General features: G+C 48.9%; 1 protein-coding gene across 3 annotated transcripts in view; it reads right to left on the reverse strand.

Annotated features, from left to right (window-relative positions):
- CASZ1 (castor zinc finger 1) overlaps positions 1-20,573 on the reverse strand; it is a 191,428-nt gene extending 170,855 nt beyond the window's left edge. For 2 of the 3 annotated variants that reach the window (XM_031506617.2, XM_077788100.1), the window contains exon 1: positions 20,329-20,350. The gene's annotated coding sequence lies outside the window, so the exon portion shown is untranslated. Of the gene's footprint in view, positions 1-20,328 lie in introns of all 3 variants that reach the window. The other variant, XM_021529833.1, reaches the window with a different exon arrangement.
- Positions 20,574-22,101: the final 1,528 nt, after the last annotated feature.

Below are 22,101 nucleotides of genomic sequence, written 5' to 3' on the forward strand. Positions count from 1 at the left end.
CACTTGAAGACTTGGGAAGGCAGTGGGGGATTGCATTCCTTATCCTTCTTGTCTGGTACACAGTTCCAGCCATCTCAGCACACTCACTACACATCCTCCCAAACTCAGGTGCCCAATAGATGTGCAGGGACACATCTGTCGATGACAAGAAGGAAAGGAGATACAAGGAGGAACTGGGAGAACAGGACAAATGAAACGAGGCCGATGAAGACCAGAGGGCAGGTGACAGGTACAGCGGTGCCAGAAGCAGAAGTGACAAACTGGAATCCACAAAGTATTCTGAAGTACTGCAGGAAGCAGCTTGAACCAGAGAGCAAAGCTGGGAGCCTGAACTGGGAGTGCAGGTGTGTGGTAAATTCCCCAGCTAGGTAGTACTGGCTTGGTCACACCAAACAAGACAGGCACAGAATGATTCTACTACCTCAAGGGCAGCTTTAAACATAGCTCTCTATGTTAGAAAGAACTTCCTGTTTGCAGCGTGGATCTTTTCAGTTTTCTTAAGGATGAGCAGTTAAGAGTCCAAAACACTGGTCTGATAGCAAAACAGAAAAAGAGAGAAAGCTCGTAGGCCTGGGGGTTCCCACGACTGCCTGAGCTGAGCAGTTCTTCCTGCCTGGAGCCAGGAAGAGTTGCCCAGGGAGATCAAACCTGCCCTGCAAAGTCCCAAATCCAAGCCATGCAAATTCCAATCTTCCTCCAAGCACTGATACCAGCACAGGGACTCTGACTTCATCAGATGCATGAAGGAAATGGAAAAAGGAGGAGGGCCTTACTGCCTACACACATACACACCCCACCTCAGGCAATAGAGGGGGTGTAAATAATGGAGCAGGTTCAGCAGCCAACAGCACTCAGGGTCGAGTCAGTAATCCCCTTTTTCCATTTCCGTTTGCTATTTGATGTAATTATAGTTTTTGATTGAAATCCACCCGGAGTGTAACCCCTCTGCTTAATGCACTGTTTAAATCCTTGGGTACACAACCAAGCTGCTCCCCAGACTCGCCTGGAATAGGAAACCATTTCAATGCCAAAAATAAGTCTTTGCTTTCTTTGGTAACGCCCTCAGTCTTGGCTCAGCCTCTGCTACACCCACCAAAGAAGCAGGGAGTTTTAAGAGGGCTGCCTGATACCACTCATGGCTGGTGACTGTGCTGGAAGCTGAACCTGCAAGAGGGTTACGCTTTTGAAAGCTTTCCTTAATGCCCAGACACTACAAGAAGGGGCACAGCCAAACGGATGAAGGACCTGGAGCCTGGCCTCAACTTTCCCAGTAAATTTGCTGCTATCCAGACCATAAATAGTAACAAGTCAAAGCCCTATCCAGCCTTTGCATGGGGTAAACAGTGGCTTCTCTCCTGAAAGGCCTCCTGAGGATAAAATTAACAGATGATATATTCACAGTCCAAAGGAGGGCTGTGGGAGATCTACCTCTGCACAATCAGATCACTGGAGCAGGTTTTTCTTCTCTAGTTCACTCAGTACCACTTGGCCAAGAATGCAGGGCAACAGCCAGACCAGGCAGAGAAACCAAAGGGGTACCTGAGCAATTCATGCCACAGAAGCAGCAGCCCACAGCAGTGGGACTGGGCTAGCTGCAAAATCACTAAACTGCCAGAGAGAAACTGTCTAGGAGCAAGCATCGTGTGAGTGCTCATCAGCTCCTGGACAGCAGAGGAAAAAGGGTTCTGAGGGCTTCATTCCCAAATCAGTTCCTCTGTCACTGTCAAAAGCCTGATGAGGGCTGGAGTGGCACATAATACAACACACAGACTTGCTTCGAACAACCATCTCAGGACAATGAACAAATGTACAATTTCACTCAAGATGAAGAAAAAAAATATCTTAATTCTCCCATACAGGAGAACCTCAGCGTGGCTCCCTTCAACGCTGGTATTGTGTGAAGACTGAGGTACATGCAAGGTGAACATGACTATAAGGCAATAACTCAAAGCCTTCTCCAGCATGGGAATGGAACCTCTGGGATTTGAAAAAAAGGGATGTTACACCTCCTGTTCCACATCTTCCTCTGCACAAAGAGAATGAAGGCCTCAAAGTTACCCCAGGAGATTTTCAGACCTGTTGCAGAAGCTCAGTATAAGTCTAAGAAAGCTACTATGTTTGGATGCTTCTACACCCTGAGACACCCCCCTCCAGGAGATATATGGTCAGCTCAGTGCAGGACCTTTGGAACCCAGCAAGGCTCTTTGGACCTGCTTCTGTGTGGCTCAGCCTTTACAGCATCCATTTATGTCAAGGCCAAGAGCTGGCAAAAGTGTGATGAGAACAGCACTGTTATAAACAACTTTACAAAGGTGAAAGGGACCAGATAATCAGCCCATCCCTTTCTATTTCATGGCACAGAGGAGTTGTAGGTGAAGGAGGAGGTCACTGAAGCAGCCTCTTGGGCTGGAGGACCTTCCCTTGCAGGAGGGACTCAGGGGAAAGCAGAGCCAGATGGGACAGGGAGATGGAGACAGCCAAGCCAGAGAGAGGCACAGGCAACCTGGGAAGTGTGGGTCCCCTGAGCCAGAAGGCAAAACCTGCCCTAGGCTTTCACACTCTAGGAACCATCTGTCCTTGCCAGTACCTGGTGATCAGATGAGCCCCAGCTGCTGCACCTCCTTCACCAGAGGAACCACACGGCCAGCACAGGCAGGGCACACCATGCCCACTGGAACCTCCATGCCCTCTTCTGCCCTTGCCTGATGCTCATGGCAGCTGAAGCTGCTCACCAGCACAAACCAGCTCTTCCCACTCTGCTCCAGCCTTCCACTCAATGGACACAGGCAGTCAGATTTTTTCTCCCTCTCCTCATCAGATATCTCTGTCTCTCTGAAATATTCAGATGATTTGGTTTTGTTCTCTTCTCCCCCACACTAAATCCTCCCCCTGCTTGTGGAAGCAGTGGATTTCACCCAGGCACAGAAGGCTAATTTACACCCTTCAGGGTTTAAAATAGCAGTGGTGTAAATGAAAAGTCCAATTTCTTCAAATTTGCATTGTAAAACCATCCTTCAACTTCCTTGAAATAAATTTTACTATTTTATTAGTGCAAACAAAATGGTAATAAAACACTAATACAGCGCCTTGTATCCAGGGGAAGAGCTAAAATTAACATAGACCGAGCAGTGTTTGCTATTACATTCAATTACCTTTTTACTTGAGATTTACATTCTCATCCCCTTAATCTCCATAGTGGTGGCTTTGAAATCATTCCCCACAGTCCTTCTTGTGCTTGGAATGGACGGCAGAAAAGCTGCTCACTCGCCACTGCCACTCCTGCTGCCAGCACCCCAGTAGCAGCCTCCTCCCTTGAGACCCCTGGGCTGGTTTCCCTGGAACATCTCTGAAGAGAAGGTACAGCAAGGGTGTTCACCTGCCTTTCTTAGCCTCACTCGGGCCCTAATTTCTGAACTCCAGACAAATATACTAGCACCAAAAATACAGCCTGAGTTCTACAGCTGCCTTCAATCCAGCTCTGGAAACTGTTCCTTAATTCTCAGCTACAAGCCGTGTTGTAGGCAAGTTTTATTATCTCCACAGTAGAGATAACTAAGGCAAAGACTGAGGACCAAAGTCAGAATGCAGCTGCTCCTGGTGTAAAACTGGAATAGCTATTTTGTAGTGGAAGTATTCCAGCTTTCACCTAGGGCTCACTGAATTCAGACCCTGCTCTCGAGTTAAGTGGGATTGTGTCCTGCAGCACAGGCTTAGAAGTGATGTCAGGAAAAGAGCAGCTCCAGGGCTGCCTGGTGAAACTCAGAGGGAACCTGCACTGGAAAGAAAGGCCCATATTCCTACTAATGCAATTCAGAGAATCCACGTCCCCAACATCAGGGCAAGTTTTTAATTGACAGCATCTCTTGATGCTTTAACATAGTAGGCATGGCAGTGATTTGGCCACTGTCAAAAGAATGGAAAAACTTCCACAGAACACCATAGGAAAGTCCCACATCAGCCCAGCTCCAGAGGTAGACTTTCATTCTTGCCTCCTCTTTCTTCCTTTTCTGTGTGCTGGAAGTTGGACACCTCCCCACTTTAAGCCACATGAAAATATTTAATCTTGCTCTGGAGAGCATGGCCAGCATCTGCAATACAGGTGATACCCACAACTTTGCTCACTCATTTTGACACAGTGTTTTGTGATACCCAAATGAGATAGCAGAGACTAACTGAGCATCGTGTAACATATTTCTAAGCTCAGCAAGAAGGACTGAGCAGCCTTTCATCCCAGTCTCCTCACTACCCAGCCATTCCAGCATTACCTGACCACTACAACACCTCACAGCCAACATCTGAGAAGTATTTGGGAAGCAATTTGGGAAGGTACCAGGTACCAGTATCTCCTCAGAGAAACAGATCCCCTGAGTGTAACCCCTGCCCAGGCCAGCTGTAACACATGTGGACTGCCTGACAGAGAGAGCTGCCATCACCTGTTTGGATGGAAAAACACCTCCAGTGTTCCAACCAAGCTCCAAGAGTGCTGCATGGCCCTGATCACTCCATCCTGCACCACCAGTGATCTGGCTGTGATGGCCCTGCTGAAACCTAACCCCACCAGAGTCCATTCTGTCCCACACAGCAGCAGATTACTCTAATTTCCAGTGCTTCTTGGGCAGCTCTCTCACAACTCCCAATTCTCCTTTTTGAAGAATAACACTGCAAGATGATTCATTAAGAGATTTTGTGCCAACATGAAAAAAAGGGTGGTCTGGACGCAGCACTTGGTGATACTCAGGAGTCCCCCCGGCAGTGTCCCTAACAGCTGCCCTCATGGTTCTCTTCGTTTTCTCCTCAACAAAACCCTCTGGTTTCTGCATTTTAATCAGGATTTGTCTGCCTAGCCCCTAAATTGCTCATCTGTCTCTCCTCCTGAGAAGTATGGTCCTTCATGCTTTCCCTCTAGCCATCTTGATCTTCATAGCTGGAGGAGAAGGATCATGCAAAGCATGAATAAATGACAGATAATGATAGATAAATGACAGAACAACTGACAAATCCTTCCCATCCAAATAACAAATGTGTCCCCAGGAAACCTTTCATCTGTCCACCTTCTAGAAGGCAGTACACAAAAGCCCTTGTGCAAATAAAATTATCACAAGACACCAAGCAATACAAAAGACCCCTAACAATAAAGAGTAGGAAAAAGAAACCTGCCCAAGAGCACAGGCTCAGGTTGGTTTCAACTGGTCTCCTGTCCCTTTTTTCTGTTCTCTTTCCCCTGCTCCCCTGAACAAAGGAAGTTTGTTGTCAGGTTCAAACATTTCCTGGGCCTTGTCTGAGTTCCACCTTGTTTTCTTTTTCTCTTTTCCCCACCCTGTACAAATAAAGCAAAAACCAACTGGCACCACCTGTGATGAAAGTACAACTAAATGCAGAATTTTATCTTTTCTTTCTTTTCTCCCTCCTCCTTTTTCCCTTTTTCTTGGCTAGAAGTTTTGGGCAAAGGACAAAAGGTATTGTTGGGTAAGCATAATTCCAGGGGCTGAGTCACTAAAGCGCTGGCTGCTGCTGGGGTGCAGTAAGCCAAGCCACTGCTTCACTAAATGCAACAGAAATACCAGCAGCACCACTGCAAGCTCTGCCAGCCCCAAAACACAAGGGACAGCACAAGATTCACACGGCACGAAGAGGTGCAAAGAAATTAAATAAAATCCTGGTACAAATATCCTCACCTAAGAAATCTTAGGAGGAAAGACTGTCACACCACAGAGATTGGGCTCTTCCCTGAGAACAATAAAGGCTGTGAAGGTCACAGTAAAAAGTTACAGCCTTTACTTATGGTAAGGGAAGGCTCAGATGCCTTCTTTAGTACTTCATCCAGGCATACTTTTTTGGATTTTACGACCCAAGTCAGACCCACAGCTGGTCAATCCTGTAAGTGGTCTCTTTCCCCACCACTGGGAGCTCTGGAGGCAGGGAGGTCCCATCGCTCCTGCAGCCCCAAGCACACCAGAAGGGGCACGGGGCTTCCAGACACCCCAACGATGCAGAAAATTATCAACCCATTTCTGGCTGCAAATTAAACGATGCCCCAAGTGGGTACTTGCTCAGAGCATCTTCTAAAGCACACTGCAGACCCTTGGAACTACACAGTGCATTTGGGGGAGCTGGAGCACTGGCTGTTTGTTTATTTTATGATGCACTTTGGTCTCTCTCAGTTGCACTGTTATCCTACACCTGTTTGCTCCCTTTCTGCAGGCTGATAACAGGCAGCACGTTGTGCAGTGGTGGCCTGGCGTGGCTCTTTTTGTGTTTAATGAGACATATGTATTTAGTTCCAGACTATCAATAATCAGGGAGAGGGAAGAGGCAGAAAATTTCCCTCAATAGACATAATCAGTTCAGCGTGCTGTGGATCAAGGTCTTGAAATGGACAGAAAAAGAACAAATGCCTTTGTTGAACAACTCTTAGGAGGGCAAATCCTACTTCCCCAGAGCAGCACATCTCCTTTGGAAATCCACACTCATGCAGGGCATTATGCTGCTGCTCAGTTTCCTTAAGGCAGACACAGGCCTGGCCTCTTGCAACAGTTCTGGCATCTCTTCATGGCAGACCCCATGACACATGGAGGCGGCTGAGAACAAGGGATCGTGCTTTTCCAAGAACAGGGAATCCAGATTTTCTGGTTTATAAATTTTCCCATCTGTATTTGTTTTGTTGTTCGTATGGTAGATCACCAGAGATAAGGAGAGAAAAGTAAAGAAGTATCAGCACAGTGGCAGCCCTGATGGGTCAGATGAATTTCTTGCATGTCACAATCTCCTGTTTGGGCAGAAATTTGAATGCATTTTCCAGCAGCAGCACAGATAAACTGGCATCTCCCCTGGGGAATGTTTCAGTTTCTGCTGCTGCCTACAGGTTCTGTGACGCAGGAACTGAGGAGCTTGGACATGCCCACTCTCAAGACTAACTCCATAAGGATATGGCAACTTCTCTATCAAATGCATGGCAAAAATGAAAACCATCTCAGACTTCTTCAGAAGCCCCTTAGAAAAACTATAGATGAGCAGGTTATTATTACCTGAAACAACTCCAATGCAAGACTGTCTTGGGGAAGTCCTGCACATGCTTCCAAGTGGCATAGAAAAGAATGGTTAGGTCATCTCCACATAAAAGAACCAGTAGCTTCACCACTCTGTGGCACAGGGCCAGTCAGAGCCTGTTTTCTGGGGAAGAATCCCCCAGGATTGCAGCCAGATGGTCTTGGGAACAGATCTCCCAAGCTCTACTGAGTCGTACCCCTGCTCTCAGGTAAGACCAGGCCCTAAGGAACCTACCAGGACCTCTCTTCCCACCTCTGCAGCCTTGCCCCAAGCCTCTGAACTGGCTTCCAACGCCAACAACTGTCTAGGTATAAAAAGGCAGCTGCAGACTAGCTATGGGTCTGGAGCCCAAAGATTCCCATAGGTAAGAGCATTCTGAAGAGTGGAGCCAAGGGGCCAGGAGCTGTGATGCTGTTTGTCCTCCCCTGTCACCTCTAAGCCCAGCTGCTGAGTTTACACACAGCAAGTACAACTTGGTAAAGCCAGCCCAGTGCTGTCAGCTGGGAGCCTCTGCACACGAAGCTCCTGGTTAAATGTTTTCATCAAAACCAGAGCGAGAAAGTGCAGAGCAAACACCACCAGTTAGTGGCTGGGATGAATTCTTCCTGCCAGCATATCTGGTAAGAGGGGCATGAGTCACCTTAACCCTTTGGGAGCCAGAGTCAGAGCCAGCACAACTCCACAGGGGAGATGAGGAAGACAGAAGAGGAAACCTCTCCTGGATCTTTTATTTGCAACCACTCCTTTTCATTTATTTGTAGGGAGCTGAATTCAGGAGTGAACACTTGCTGTGTTTGGAACCACACGATCCCCATAACCTCTGCCATCACCATTCTGCTCCAGTGAAGATGAAGGTGAGCTGGTTCAGAGCCAAGCAGCACCCCAGGGCAGAGGCTGCCCAGTGCATGTTGAGGAGGTCTGGGGCTGGTCACCCCTCAAGCCATCTCTACCTTCCAAGCCCATTCCAGCTAACAGAAAGTATCACCTCACTTTTGCTGAAGACCAAGGTGTCAGTGAGAGTAACATGACAATACTTGATGTCTCATTCCAAGACAAAATGCTTCCCCATTAGAAACATGAGGAAATGTAGCCAGCAGTAAGAGGACACATGGGCTCAGGTACATATGTCCCTCTTTCTCTACACTGCTATAAACTGCCCCATTTCTGAACATGTGAGAGGTAGCCACAGTTTACTGTGTGACTGGGATAAATTCTCTTTCAATATAAATAACATGCTGCTGTTTGTGGAAGGATTGAGTGCCTCAAATATAAGGCAAAAGTTCAGCTATCTAGGAGTATCCAGTGTTGCAACACTACAGGTGCTCAGAGAGATCAGTCACTTCTGCAGCTAAAGACCCTGAAGTCAGAGCTCTCCTTTTACTCTCAGTCACTCAAACAAATACCCACTGACTCCACCTCAGACAATGCAGAAATGGCCCAGGACTGTGTATGGACCAAATCCTGCCCACCACTGCTGTTCTGGGTGGTGTTTTGCAAACACTCTGCAAGGGAATGTATCTTGGACCAAGCTCCCCATTTCAAGGTGAGGGACAGAAAAGGCACAGGGGCACTGGACTCACAGCTGTGGAGATCAAGAAGCATTCACCCAAGGCGAGGAAGCAAAATACCAAGGAAGGATAAAATAATACCATGGTTTATATCGGAGAGGTTACTTGAATCTGGAGCTGCATGGCATGCAGCCCATTACTTGGCCCTCCACAGTTCCGTGTGTCTAAAGCTGGGGCCCCCCAAATGTGAATTTTGAGCATAGCAGGACTACTGGAGCAGACAATTTCAGATCCTGCTGAGCCAGCTTGCGGCTGTATTCAAAATTGAGTAAATTTACAGCTGTAAGCTGAGAGTTTATACAACCCGTAACTTGTTAGGGATGGCTGACCAAGCCAGAACGATTGCTCCCCAGCCAACAGAGCTCCTATTGGTTAGCCCTCTGAGTGCCTGATAGGTTTTATTATTTTTCTTTCTCTTTTTCTTTTGCTTAGGTAGGGGGGGTAGGAAAGGAAATATCTATTTTTGTTCCTTTACTCACCAAACACAAATTAAAATTAAATCTCAGGTTCAATCCACTACAGATTCCTCAGTGTATCAGCTGGGGACTGAGGCATGCCCAGTGACCATCTCCTTGGATGAAGCTGCTGTATTTTTCTCACTCTGTGCAGAGTCTTGCACCATGAAGAAGCTCCACAGGATTCAATGGATTATCACCAGAGGTCACAAGGCTACTCTTATGCTGCCCCTGTTGCATGGACACTTCCCTCCCCACAGATGCTCCTCTGTTCCAACCTGGGCTGCAAGACAGTGTGGTCTGAGTTGTCTGAGTTTGGTGCAGCAAATATGGTGCCCTGAGAAGATGTTCCTTCCACCTCCTTTACAAGGATAAACAGCTGGAGCAGTACCAGACCTGAAGTGATCTGAACCTGGAACCACACACAGGAGCACAAGGAGCTGCCAAATAACGGGCAAGCAGCAGGCAGAGAGTGTGAGCGGGACTCCAGGAACCCTCTGATGGGAACAAAACCAGCATCATCCACTGTGCCTGCAAGTGTGAAATACCCAGTCCGAGGGAGGCAAGGACTTGCTTGCACATGAACTGCCTTAACCTATGATCCTGTGTTTTCATTACAGCATGGTCCCAGTCCCAGTTCTTGTCTGAAAGGCGTTTTTAGCAGGAAGTCCAAACATGATCCGACTGCAACAAGGCTGGATGAAGGGCTAGGGGGTTCTCCTGGGACTCACTATTCTTTGTGACCACAGACAAGACAAGGACAGCCACACCAGCTTCCACAGCACACACATTCAGGAGCATGAGGTGCCCAGGCATGGTGAGGGATGTATACCTACCTCAGTCGTTACACGTCTGCAGGCACACCATTCACTGTCCTGGGGGGATGCAGTTTTTCTAGGACATGGCTAAGGAGCATAAGTAGGTCTCTCCTTTACCCTCTGCTCCATCCTGAATACGTAACAGCCCAGAACACCAATAGTTTACATGAGCTAAAGAGCCAGCTGAGGCTTTAGGGACTCAGGCAGGATAAAATACTCTTTAGGACCCAGTCACCAAGTAAGAAACTTAGGTAAATGGGGACCTTTGGTGAAGTCTTAAACAGGAGACTGGAAAAGGGGAAATTTCCTCTCTCTGCTCTGTGAGCAGGGATCACACTACCTACTGCTGCTCCCACAGTTTAAAATACTTAAGTCCTCCAAGGTGCAGCTTAATTTTCTTTTTTAAAAAAGAAAAGTGTCAGTCTAATTAGATAAATCCTCCAAGCACGTGGCCCAGAGTTCGTCATGGAAATTAACCTCCTTGAAAGATCACAGTGACTGAAATAAGAAACTGTGTGTTTTGGCATAGTGCAGTGAAATGGGAGATGCAGGCTGCATTTCATACACCTTCTCTTTCATAAACCTGCCGCATTTCTTATCTGCCCTACTGGCCCTGAGCTCGGCAGCAAGACTTTATCTCCGAATGCCTGTTTGCAAATCGCTGCTGAGAGGTTACAATAACCCCTGGGAGAGATTCTGCTGGCTCACTAGTGTGAAAGGACACTGCTCCCCTCGAATAAAGCTGGACCAGGCTGAGGCACTGGTAGAGGGAGGGGATCATGACCAGCAGCCCTCTGGAGAGGATGTTCTGCAGACACAGCTCCTGTGGGGAGGCAGCCAGGCTGGGAGCTGTTTGCCAGCCTCCCAAGTGCTCTGCCAGCCTCATCATGCAGGCAGGCGTGATTGTGTGCAGCCCTCACTCTCCCTGGCATGGGGATGGGTTGAGTGGGGCACGAGGGAGATACCTCAAGGCCACAGGCTGTGACCACATAGCTGTTGGCATTTATGCCAGGTACATTTCACATCTTCTTATTTAGAAAGCTCTGCCTATCCGCACTAGGAAAGGTGTAGGGCTGGCAGTTCATAGTGCTTAGGAATAAAATGTCCCAGTACCTTTGCTATTGGAAGCAGAAGCAAAACCAGGAAAGAAAAGAACTGGCTCATAAGTGAAAGTCAACTGCCACCCTCACCTTCAAATACAAGCAGGGATCAGAAGCAGGCTATCTTGTACTTTTAGGATGCATTTTCCAGTCAACTGTTCTCCAAGCCCAGCAGTCAAACTTACGCTTGGATCACACTCTTAGCACTCGTTCCTCAGGCCCCTCCCAAGTGTCACTACACAACACATTTTAACAGATAGCTGAAACAAGACCCCTCTTCACAGTTCCAAACAGACTATCAAGGGACTCTCTTAAAGTTTTCCAGTTCCCACTCTTCTTTCAAAGGATAGCATCCAAAACAAAAAAATCCCCTGAAAAACCTGTAGAGTTCATCTACCTTGTTCCTTCCCAAGTCTGATGGATGATGGTATGTGTAACACTGTGCTGGCCTCCCAGCACTGAGACCAACCTTACCAGCTGACTTCACACACAAAAGGATCAGGAGCAGCCTCAGAGACCGACTCTGAGGCAACTCGTTGTATTGTCACTGAAATGACAAGCCCTATGGCTTAGAATCGGGGAATTGTTTCCAGTGTTGTTTCAAAACAGCATCACTGGTGGCAGAACAAAAATAGGATACCTTCTGGAGAGAAAACTACCCCAAAATACCATGGTGGGCAAGGAGCCAAAGGCCCCTAAGAACTGACCGTTCTGCTATGCCTTTTCCCACAGCAGTTATTATGCACGAGGCCTTGGCAGCTGGATGGCTCTAGAGCTAACTCTGTGAGCACAGACTCTTGTATCTCCGGGTCCTGTTCTAGACCAGCTCAATCATGCATGAAAGGTATCAGCTGGCACCTCATCAACAGCCACGGGACAGAGAGAGTGAGAGGGGCTGCAGGCTGTCCCTCTGTTCAAGAAATGGAGCCTCCTTGCTACAATTCATTGGCTGTCTCAGGAAAGAGTTCAAAAGACAGGTGATGCACAAAAACTGCATTCAAGTTTCCTCCTGCTCCTTCCAAATCAGGGCTGAGGCATGCTGGAAGGACACTGCCGGAGAAATCAGGATGAATTCAGGCCTAATACAGTTCCTTAGCCGTTCTCTGTCAAGTACAGGCAAGCTCCACAGTTCCATTACTAATAACTGAATACCTAATAATATTACAATACTGAATACCTAATAATATTACCAGTGTAATACTTTAACTTGATGCCAAGCACCTGGACCCAGAAAAATCAACACTTAGCAAGACTTCCACCTCACTGCATTTGGCTTCTGCCAACTGATCAGAACTCAGCATCCACACCTCCTTCCCATCTGCTCCAAGGTATTTGGAATAGTTTTTTAAAAGGTAAAGCTCCTACTTCAGCCAGAAGCGAAGGGTTGAACCAGAGAGACAACACAGACTGCAGGAGGGATAAAAAATATTCAAGTGCTATTCCATTCCCCTTCTTTAGGCTTTGGATGCATTAGGCAAATTCCCAATTACAGCAATCCCTTCTGCCTGAAACTGGAGTTGAGATAAGAGACCAGAAAGAAAGGCCAGTGGGCATCACTGAAAGCTCAGCATCTTCCATTACACATCAGCACAGTAAAAAGGGCGATGTCAACCCTGAAATGTTTTTTTCCAAAAGGAACACACACACACCCTTTAGAATGGGTATGATGAAATATGCCTGGAGAGGTAAGGACTCAGCAACAGCAGCAGGTTCCTGACTCTTTATCATCAAAGCAAGAAGCCCAGCCTCTGAATTAATTTCATCAATGTCCTCTTTCTTCCTTCTCCAAGGGCTCGTATCCCCGAACGCGACTGCAAACACACTGCCAAGAAGGTCGTGCGATATCTGAACCCACAACGGATTCAAAGACATCTCCACGTTTTGCTGTCAGCCTGAAGTTTGAATAAGGGAGCCCACCAGAAAGAGTGAATGAACGCTGGCAGCTGGCAGCGCAGCAGAGCCGAGCTGTGCTTTAAGCCACCTAGTGTCCGAGCCGCGCAGGGAGATGCTCCGGGAAATTCAGCCAAGAGAAGGGACTGGGACATCCACCCAGACCGGCAGGAGAGGAGCGAAGGACAGGGTGCCCCGAGCCCGAGCCGAGGGAGCAGGCGGCACGGCCAGCACAGCAGAGTGGAGCTGGCAAAGCAGCACGGCGAAGCCAGCCTGGCACAGCCAGCATGGCACAGCCAGCACGGGAAAGGGGAGCGGGCAAAGCCAGCCTGGCAAAGGGGAGCAGGCACAGCCAGCACGGCGAAGGGGAGCAGGCAAAGGGGAGCAGGCAAAGCGAGCCTGGCACAGCCAGCACGGCAGAGTGGAGCAGGCACAGCCAGCATGGCAAAGCCAGCCTGGCACAGCCAGCATGGCAAAGGGGAGAAGGCAAAGCCAGCACGTCAAAGGGGAGCAGGCACAGACAGCCTGGCACAGCCAGCACAGCCTGGCAAAGCCACCACGGCACAGTCAGCACGGCACGGCCAGCCTGGCACAGCCAGCACAGCAAAGCAGAGCAGGCAAAGACAGCCTGGTACAGCCAGCACGGCACAGCCAGCCTGGCACAGCGGAGCAGGCACAGCCAGACCAGCACGGCACAGCCAGCCTGGCACGGCCAGCACAGCTAGCACAGCCAGGCTGGCACAGCCAGGCCAGCACAGCCAGGCCAGCACACAGCCAGACCAGCCTGGCACGGCCAGCACAGCCAGGCCAGCACAGCCAGCACAGCCAGGCCAGCCTGGCACAGCCAGACCAGCCTGGCACGGCCAGCACAGCCAGACCAGCACAGCCAGGCCGGCCTGGCACGGCCAGCACAGCCAGGCCAGCACAGCCAGGCCGGCACAGCCAGGCCAGCACAGCCAGGCCGGCCTGGCACGGCCAGCACAGCCAGGCCGGCACAGCCAGGCCGGCACAGCCAGACCAGCACAGCCAGGCCGGCCTGGCACAGCCAGCACAGCCAGACCAGCCTGGCACAGCCAGCACAGCCAGACCAGCCTGGCACAGCCAGCACAGCCAGGCCAGCACAGCCAGGCCAGCACAGCCAGGCCAGCACAGCCAGGCCGGCCTGGCACAGCCAGCACAGCCAGACCAGCCTGGCACAGCCAGCACAGCCAGACCAGCCTGGCACAGCCAGCACAGCCAGGCCAGCACAGCCAGGCCAGCACAGCCAGGCCAGCACAGCCAGGCCGGCCTGGCACGGCCAGCACAGCCAGGCCGGCGCCTCCCCGGGCCCTGCTCCGCGGCTGCACGGGCCGAGCAGCGCGGGCAGCCGCTCTTCTCGAGCTCATCTCCCTCAGAGCACGGCACCATTGCAGGCCAACACTGCAGCCCCACGCCGGGCTGCTCGGCTGCGAGCTGGGAGATCTCTGGGACGCAAACTTGGAGACAACTTGCCCCAGCGTAGGCCTGTGGAACAAACCCAAAGTGTCCCAAAGGCAGCAGCCCCTACACTAACCTGCGCCCACCGCCCTAAAAACCACCTCCATGCACATTGCCTCTCCTGCTCCCACAGTAGCCCCCTCCTCCTCACTCTCTTTCTCTGTGTCCTCGAGACTCCTCTCACCTTGAGGAGTGTTAGGATTACCCAGCATTTACACTCAATGCTCCTCTTTATTCCTTAAGACTTATTAAGAATGATAATGAGCTCCAAAGCAGTGACACGTCTCTCTCTCCCCCTCTGTCGCGCTCTCTCTCTCTCTCTCTCTCTACGTGCCTTTTCCGTCAAAGGCACACAGGACAAATCCGACCAAAAAAAAAAAAAAAAAAAAACCCAAAAAAAAAAAAAAAACCCTGACAATATGGATCAAGGACACATGAGGATTTATATTATACAAATCCAGCCTTTTTTGTTTTTATTATTTCTCCTCAAATTCCATTCCTTTCCTCTTCTTACTCATGTTCCCCCCTCCTCTACCTCAAACCTCTCAGACTTTGAATGAAAAAGAAGAAAAGAAAGCTGCTTGCCTGGAAAACCTCATTAATGTGGAGCTCTTAAACGGTTGATTAATTTTAGCAAAATTTATGATGCACCCTTGCTTTTCTTTGAAGCCGCAGTCTTATATACCAAAAGCAAGTTAACTTTGAGATGTCTGCGCAAGCCAACTGCACCCTAATTCTTAGATACCCTATTTAGGTACAACAAATGTACAGGAGAGAAATGCTACACCAGGGCATGGAAACAGTCACCCTGTCGGATGCTCGAAGTGGTTCAATTCAAATCCCTTTAGCACAGCCTGGTAATCACAACCTGAAAACTTCCAACTTCTAGCTGTTTAACTTCCCATAAAGATTAAAAAAAATAATAATCACTAGTGAGGTCCTTCAAAAACAAAAGGAAAGAGGGAAACATAAACACAAATTCCAAGAGAAGTCTCTCCAAGTTGCATCTGCACACATCCCAGAAACACCAGACTCCCGGCTGCACTGGAAACATCAGGTTCTCCCGAAGCCACCTTTAAAGCAGCTACATTTCGCCAGAGGGAAAAACTGAGCCCAAGTTAACATCAAAATACTGATTGATACATCTCCTGAACTATACCTCAGTATTTCACTCATCTCCTCAGCTTCCTCCTACCCAGTATTTGCTTTTATTCTTTGTCTCCCTCTTCTAGACTCTGTTTTTCTGATACAGACATCAGAAGGTTAAGGGCTCAATTATCAAGTCTGTTGAATCCTCAGCTTCACGTTACTTAGGAGGTTCTCTGTTGCTCTTTGGAACTACACTGCAAAATCTCCTTCCTTCTCGGCTTTTCTTTTTCCTACTTGTAACGTCTATTTCCGACATACCCCTGTGTGTGAACCCACAAATCTATCTGGGATAAATGGAGAGAAACCCTGAATTGGTTTGGGAGACAGAAACATTAATAAAAATAACCTTAACAGTACCTAGCCAGACTGAACCTGAAGCACTCGCAATCTTGAAACCTAAAGTAACATCCACATGGAATTTACAAAATATGATTCGAGTGGTTCTAATTAGCCCCAGTCTGTGGAAATTTGGAAGGAAGCGGCTCTTTGATTAATGTTACAAACCAGAAAGGAAACATATTTTAAAAGTTAAAGTAGCAGCATTGTGGAATACAGAATCATTACCAGCATGCGTTTATGATACCTGCTTCAATCAGATGGCTTGGGGTTTTGTTTTTAGGGTTTTTTTTTTTCCTTTTTACTTTAAGAAAAAAAGGAAGACAGGATGCAAGTAAAAGCCTTTGTTTATGGAAGTGTGTGGCGCTTTTATCTCCAAAGGAATTTATATAGCTGGACTGTGTATAAATCCTTCTGAAAATGAAATTAGCAAAACCAAAACGGGGGTGAAGGTGCTGGGGGGAGTGTGGGAGGGGGCAACCATCACCTCAGTAAATCATAGTGGCTAACCAGCCTCTGGCTTGGATAGATAGCAAATTCAGCTTTAATAGGAAGAAACAGAGTTGGAAAGGGAAAGAAAAAGATTCATACCTGCAGCAAACTCCTTGCAAAAATGGGGGGCTATTTTTAATAAGCTTTTGAAAGTTACTGTGCAAGTTTGCTTGGGCTTGAAAAGAAAAAGGAAATAAGGTTTTTTTTCCAGCTAGCTTGATTGTTTTGGGTGGAGCTCAAGCATGTGTGTATATATGCTGTATATAAAAATGAATTACTAATTCTTTCCTGGAAACTGTTTGAATTACAACCTGCAAGATACAAAAACACACCTTTATTTTAACACTGATTTTAATACAGATAGAATTGGAGGGAGGGGAGAAAAGCGAGGGAAACATTTTTATCCCAATACCCAGCAAAACCCTTAAACAAGAATAACATCCCGCCACATGTACCCAGAGACACTTTGCTCAGCTGTACAGCACCAACTTAACTCCAGCTTTCAGTGGCTTTTCCCTGTACAAAGGCTTTGCTCTGAAACTGCAAGAATGACAATGTCATGTGTGTGGAAAGCTGACACTTAGATCTTTTAAAAAGAAATGAGGAAAAATAAGCTGTTGACTTCTTGGTTAAAGTATTTTCTTGTTCTAACTCATGTTCTTATGTCACTGGGCTAAAAAAAAAAAAAGAGAGAGAAGGAGAGAGAGATATGACTTTCCTTGAATGATCTGTTTAACCTAAGCCAGAGGAAAAAAAAAGAAGTCATTAATTACTTATGTGAGCTATTGCTTCTGAAAGACAATAAACCTGCCTGGTCGCCATGGATATGACATATTTGCTCTGAAAACAACACAATAATTAGCAAAGGGGAAAGATACAAGGAGAATATGCAAACTCCTGAGTTTAAAGCCATAGTGTTTCCTTTTTTTCCCCCTCCTCTTTTTACTTGTCAGAGTCAATTCTGTTTGCAATTCAAATCAAACAAATAAACAGAATACTTACAAAAAATTTTAAATGATCTCCCGCACATCAAATCACACACACAAACATACACAGAGGGAAAAAAAAAGGAAAAAATTTATAAGGAAAAAATATTTAAGTCTAGTATGGATAGATCACAACCCACTTGATGTTTTCCGTACATATGTATCTATGCATATATATATATATACATATACATGAAATATAAATGTATATACACACACAAACACATATGAGTTATAAGGGTTACATATACTATTTCTTCTAGGATTATTTTTTTTATTTTTAGCATCAGTATAGAAGCACACCAAGAGAAAAAACATCTCAGATTTAGGCAGTGGACACATTTTGAACATACACTAAAAGAAAGTACAACAAGGGGTTCTTTTACTGTGTTAAACATGCATTGTGTTGGTAGAATATTTTTTGCAAATCTTTGAACTTTTCTCTAAAAGATGAGCAAAAACCCACAACTGGTGTGCACTGTGCATCAACCTAATCAACACACTAGCTTACTGGGATTTCTCAAATTTTAAGCATAAAAATTTCTCACCTCAAATACTTTAGTTCTAAAGTGATATTCCTCTGAATCACATGTAATAATGCAATGGATAAGTTAAGAAATAATGAAAACTGAGTTATATGCAGAGAGACTTCTTTGAAATAATTTATAAACGTTGCGGGGAAAATGTTTTTTAGATTGCTCTATCATTAAGATGAGACAAAGACTATTAAAACCTTCTCTAATGCAGTAGCTTTCTGGATTCTGACCTTCCACATTTAGAAACCAAGTAATTAAAAACACACTAACAAGCACTTTATCTTTGGAGATATTTGACTTTGAACTTATTTTAACTTTAAAAAGACTTGGAAGGTATAAAAATAACAATATAGTTGCCACAAGTTTCTGTTGTTGTTGTGTTGACAAAGCTAAAAAAAAAATCTTTAGAACAAAATAAGCAGATTAAGGAAACATCCCCCTAATTTAACTGTCTCTTTTTCTGTTTTTCTGTTTTTGTTTTTTTTTTTTTTAAACAATAGTTTTTAGCTGGACGCTTTGATCTTGAAAGGGTTCTGCTATCTTGTGTGATGAGGGGGGAAAAATGATCTGTTTTAAATGATGATGCAAAAAAAAGGATCAAAGCCCTGACTTTCTGTTAGCCATAATAAGTTGTGTCTTGCTCAAAGCTTCAACTTCAGGCTTTAATATATAAAATATACAGGAGCCCAGTAAAAGCGCTGAAAAGGTACAAAGTCTGAAAACAAAAGGGGACGCTGCTCCTTTAAACGTTTTAGTGCATATGGAGTTTGATTTCTGAAAGAGATCAGTTTAACATCTCCATAGAAACCAGCAACAGATTATCATCAACAGAATAAATAACTAGTCTAATAAATTAAACAGGAGGCATAAGATCTGGAAACTTGATTACTGAAGTTCAACAATATTCTCCCATAAACTCTTCCAAGCCACCTTCAGGGTAGCTAACGAGGTGGCAGCGACACGCAGATAGAAGGTAGATGGGAAGCAGGCAGGACTTCTGAAACGAGAAGTCCGAAACCTTCGCAAGAAATTCTGCCAGGCTGACAGTCAGCAAATCAATAGAGGAAATAAATTCATCAATGAAGTTTTGGGAGAGACAGCCACTCTTGCAGGGAGCGAGCTGCCAGGACCCGCTGTGCAGTGCAGCGCGGACAGGAGGGGGCACACAGAAGGTGGACGTGCAGCTCCTGAGAAGTTTCACCTTTCCGACCCCAAAGAGCAGGAGGGCTCGAGCCCATCGATCCAACCTGCCGCGGTTCGGAGCCGCAGCCCACCCCTCAAAGTTTGCCGCACAAGTTGCCCGCCGCACAGCCAGGCAGGCGCTCCCGGCGCCGGCCCCGCGGCGAGCGGCAGCGCCGCTCCCGCGCCCGCCCGAGCCGCTTTACAGCCCGCTCCCCGCTCCGGGCGGCCGGCCCCCGCTCCGCTGCCCCTCGCTGCTGCTCCGCTGCCCGGCACCGGCGCTCCGCGGCCGGCGGCGCTCGGGGCCCCGGCACGCCGCCGCTCCTCGCCTTCCCCGTCCGCGCCCCGCGCCCCCCCACCCGCCCGGCTTGTGAGTGACGGCTCGGACACCTGTTCCCCGTCCCCAGAGCCTCCGGCGCGGGCGGCCGCTCCCCCGGGAGTCCCGGCCCGTGCCCCCCACCCGCCGCCACCCCGCTCGGCCGTCCCCCCGCCCGCCACTACCCCGCCGCGCACGGGGGAAAGAAAGGGGGAAAGGGGAAGGAGGCGGAAGGGGGAAACTTCCTGGCTCCGGATGGCAAATCAGCTGCACATTCTGCAAATACCACCGGGTAAAAATAACCTGCTGCTTCGCCCGGGGGGCCGGGCACCGGCTGCCCCGACCCGCGCTCCCGGCCGCCGCGGCCCCTGCCCGCCGCGACCCTGCTGGGGGGCTGCGGCCGTGCGGCTGCGGGCACCGGGAGAAGCGCTGCCGGCCCCGGCCCGGCCACTTTGCAGAAAGTTCCCCGGCACGGCTCGCCCCGCCGCGCCCGGCCCTGTCCGCGGAGCGCTCCAGCTGCCGCTCGCCCAACTTTGCTGCCGCCTTTCCCCTCCCACCTCTCGGTGCCTCGCCGGGACCCTCGGGTGGTGCGGCGCGGCGGGGCTGCGGTTACCTGCCCTCGGCGCGGAGCGGGAGCACGTGTTCCCCCGTCCCCTGCCCGGGCTCCTGCCAAAGTCTTGCAAATTGACTGGCGCCGCCGCGGCCGCGGCTCCGCCGCCGAGCGGGCACGGCGCTACCCCGCCGCCACCGGCCCCCCGCGGCACCTCCCTCCTCCGGCGGGGCCGGGCGGCCGCCGCTGCCCCCGCTGTCGGCCGGTGCCCGCAGAGGCTGCCCGCTGCCCGCGGAGGTGGGCGCTGCCCCACGGGAACCGGCTCGGAGCGCGGAGCGCTGCCCACCTGCCGGGCAGCGCCGCCCGCCCGCGCAGCGCCCCGGCCCCGGGGCTGCCGGCGGCGGGGCCGGGCGCGAGCGGACGGGCTTACCTGCACTTGGGGCTGCTTTGGCTGACTTTCCAAGTCAAGGGAAATGTGTGTGTGTTTGGGATGGAGGCAGCAGCGCGCATGCGCCATCAAACTTGCCCTGATCCCGGATTTTTCCTCCTCGCGCTCCCCTTTGCTTTGATTATTGAATTTTCCTATTTCTAACAAGAGGGCGGGCGTCGCGCAAAACCCGGCCTGGAGCCCGCCGCCGCCTGCCCCGGCCCGCCCGGGGTGGGGAAGGGGGAGCGGCGGGAGGGAGCGGGCACGGAGCGGACTCGCTCTCCAGGCAGGCAGGGCAGGCAGTGAAGGGAGAGGCACCTGCAAAACACGGACTGGATCACCCTCCCCTAGCAAGGGAAAAGGCGAGAGTGTCCCTGTTTCCCTGCCCGCGCGCGCAGCTCCTGTCCCCCACCCTGCTCCTGCACCAGCCGTTCCCCTTACGCATCCGTCCTCCTTCCCAGAGAGCCACTGTAAATTTTATAAAATTGTCTATTTTGCAGTCTGCTGACCCCGTTCACCTTAGTTTCCCGAGACTAAACTCCATGGAGATGACGAATAACTAGGTTGTGTGTACCGCTTTATTCTCCTGCTGGTTTTCCTAGGCATGATGTTCAGTTGCTATTTTACAAACTTCTAAACTTCAGGTTTTTAGTTTGTGGGGTTTTTTTTTGTTTGTTTGTTTTTTTGGTTTTTTTTTTGTTAATATTTTTTGTCTGGATTTCACTCAAGTTTAGAACTAACTGTTGTCTCAGATCTACAGCTGTAGTATTTCTCAGTTTGGCTGTGCTGGCTTTGCTAGCAGTTGCACACGGGACTAACTTTTGTGGCTCTGGATCCTAGCAAAAATGCCAAAGAACGAATGTGCAAGCTATGAGCAGCCTTGTAGACTAGGCTGGTTTTGGGAGATGTCTTTGCATGATCAGAAACAAGAGTTCTCATGTACCTGAATTTCCAACAGGCAGGCATCACATCCCTGTGTTAAACTACTTTCCCCAGCGCCACCTTTCATTTCACTGAGAAAGTGAGTATACATTACAGTGGCATGTGCACATTTTGTGGTGGTGATTCCACAGAAGCATCCACAGAAACCTTTTCTGCCATCCCCTGGCTGCCTCTACAGGAGCCAAGAGCCTGGGCTGCCGGCACCATGCACTCAGCTGGGGTTTGGAGGTGCAGCCCGTCCCACTGTGGGTCTGGGGGGTGGATCTGCCTCCGCTGTAGGGCTTGCAGGATTTGGGCTGCAGCGAGGCAAACCTGAACACTCGTGGATAATTTTGCTCATTGGCATCAGCACACCCACACAGAAGCCCTTGCAGGAGCTTCTTGCTCTTCCCATGTGCTTCCCTGTCTGTGTCTGTCTCCACCTGTTGCCTCTTGTCTGGTGTTTACACCATCAGCTCTTTGGGGCAGAAACCATGGTTTTGCTCTGGATTTGTCAGTGCCTTGCACAACGTGGCCCAGCTCCATAACCACAATTCCTGTGTGCTATTGCTACACACATAAATAATAATAATTAATAATAATAGGCTAATTCCTCTGATTTTGATGTGACTACTCATGTGAGTAAAAGTGACTCACATACATGAGCGTGTGTGGGACCATTGCCAGGTCTTGAGCTTTTATTGTGAGTCTTCCAATATTTGGTGTTCTCTTTTGATCCCCAGCTCCTGGAATGACTTGTTTCTAGCACTTGCCTTTACACAAGGACGCTTGGAAATGTGGCCTAGTGCTGTCAAAAGCCTCAGAAGCCAGAGAACAAATAGGAAACTTCCAAAG

This window comes from Lonchura striata, chromosome 24 (genome assembly GCF_046129695.1).
Source record: "Lonchura striata isolate bLonStr1 chromosome 24, bLonStr1.mat, whole genome shotgun sequence".
NCBI lineage: Eukaryota > Metazoa > Chordata > Aves > Passeriformes > Estrildidae > Lonchura > Lonchura striata.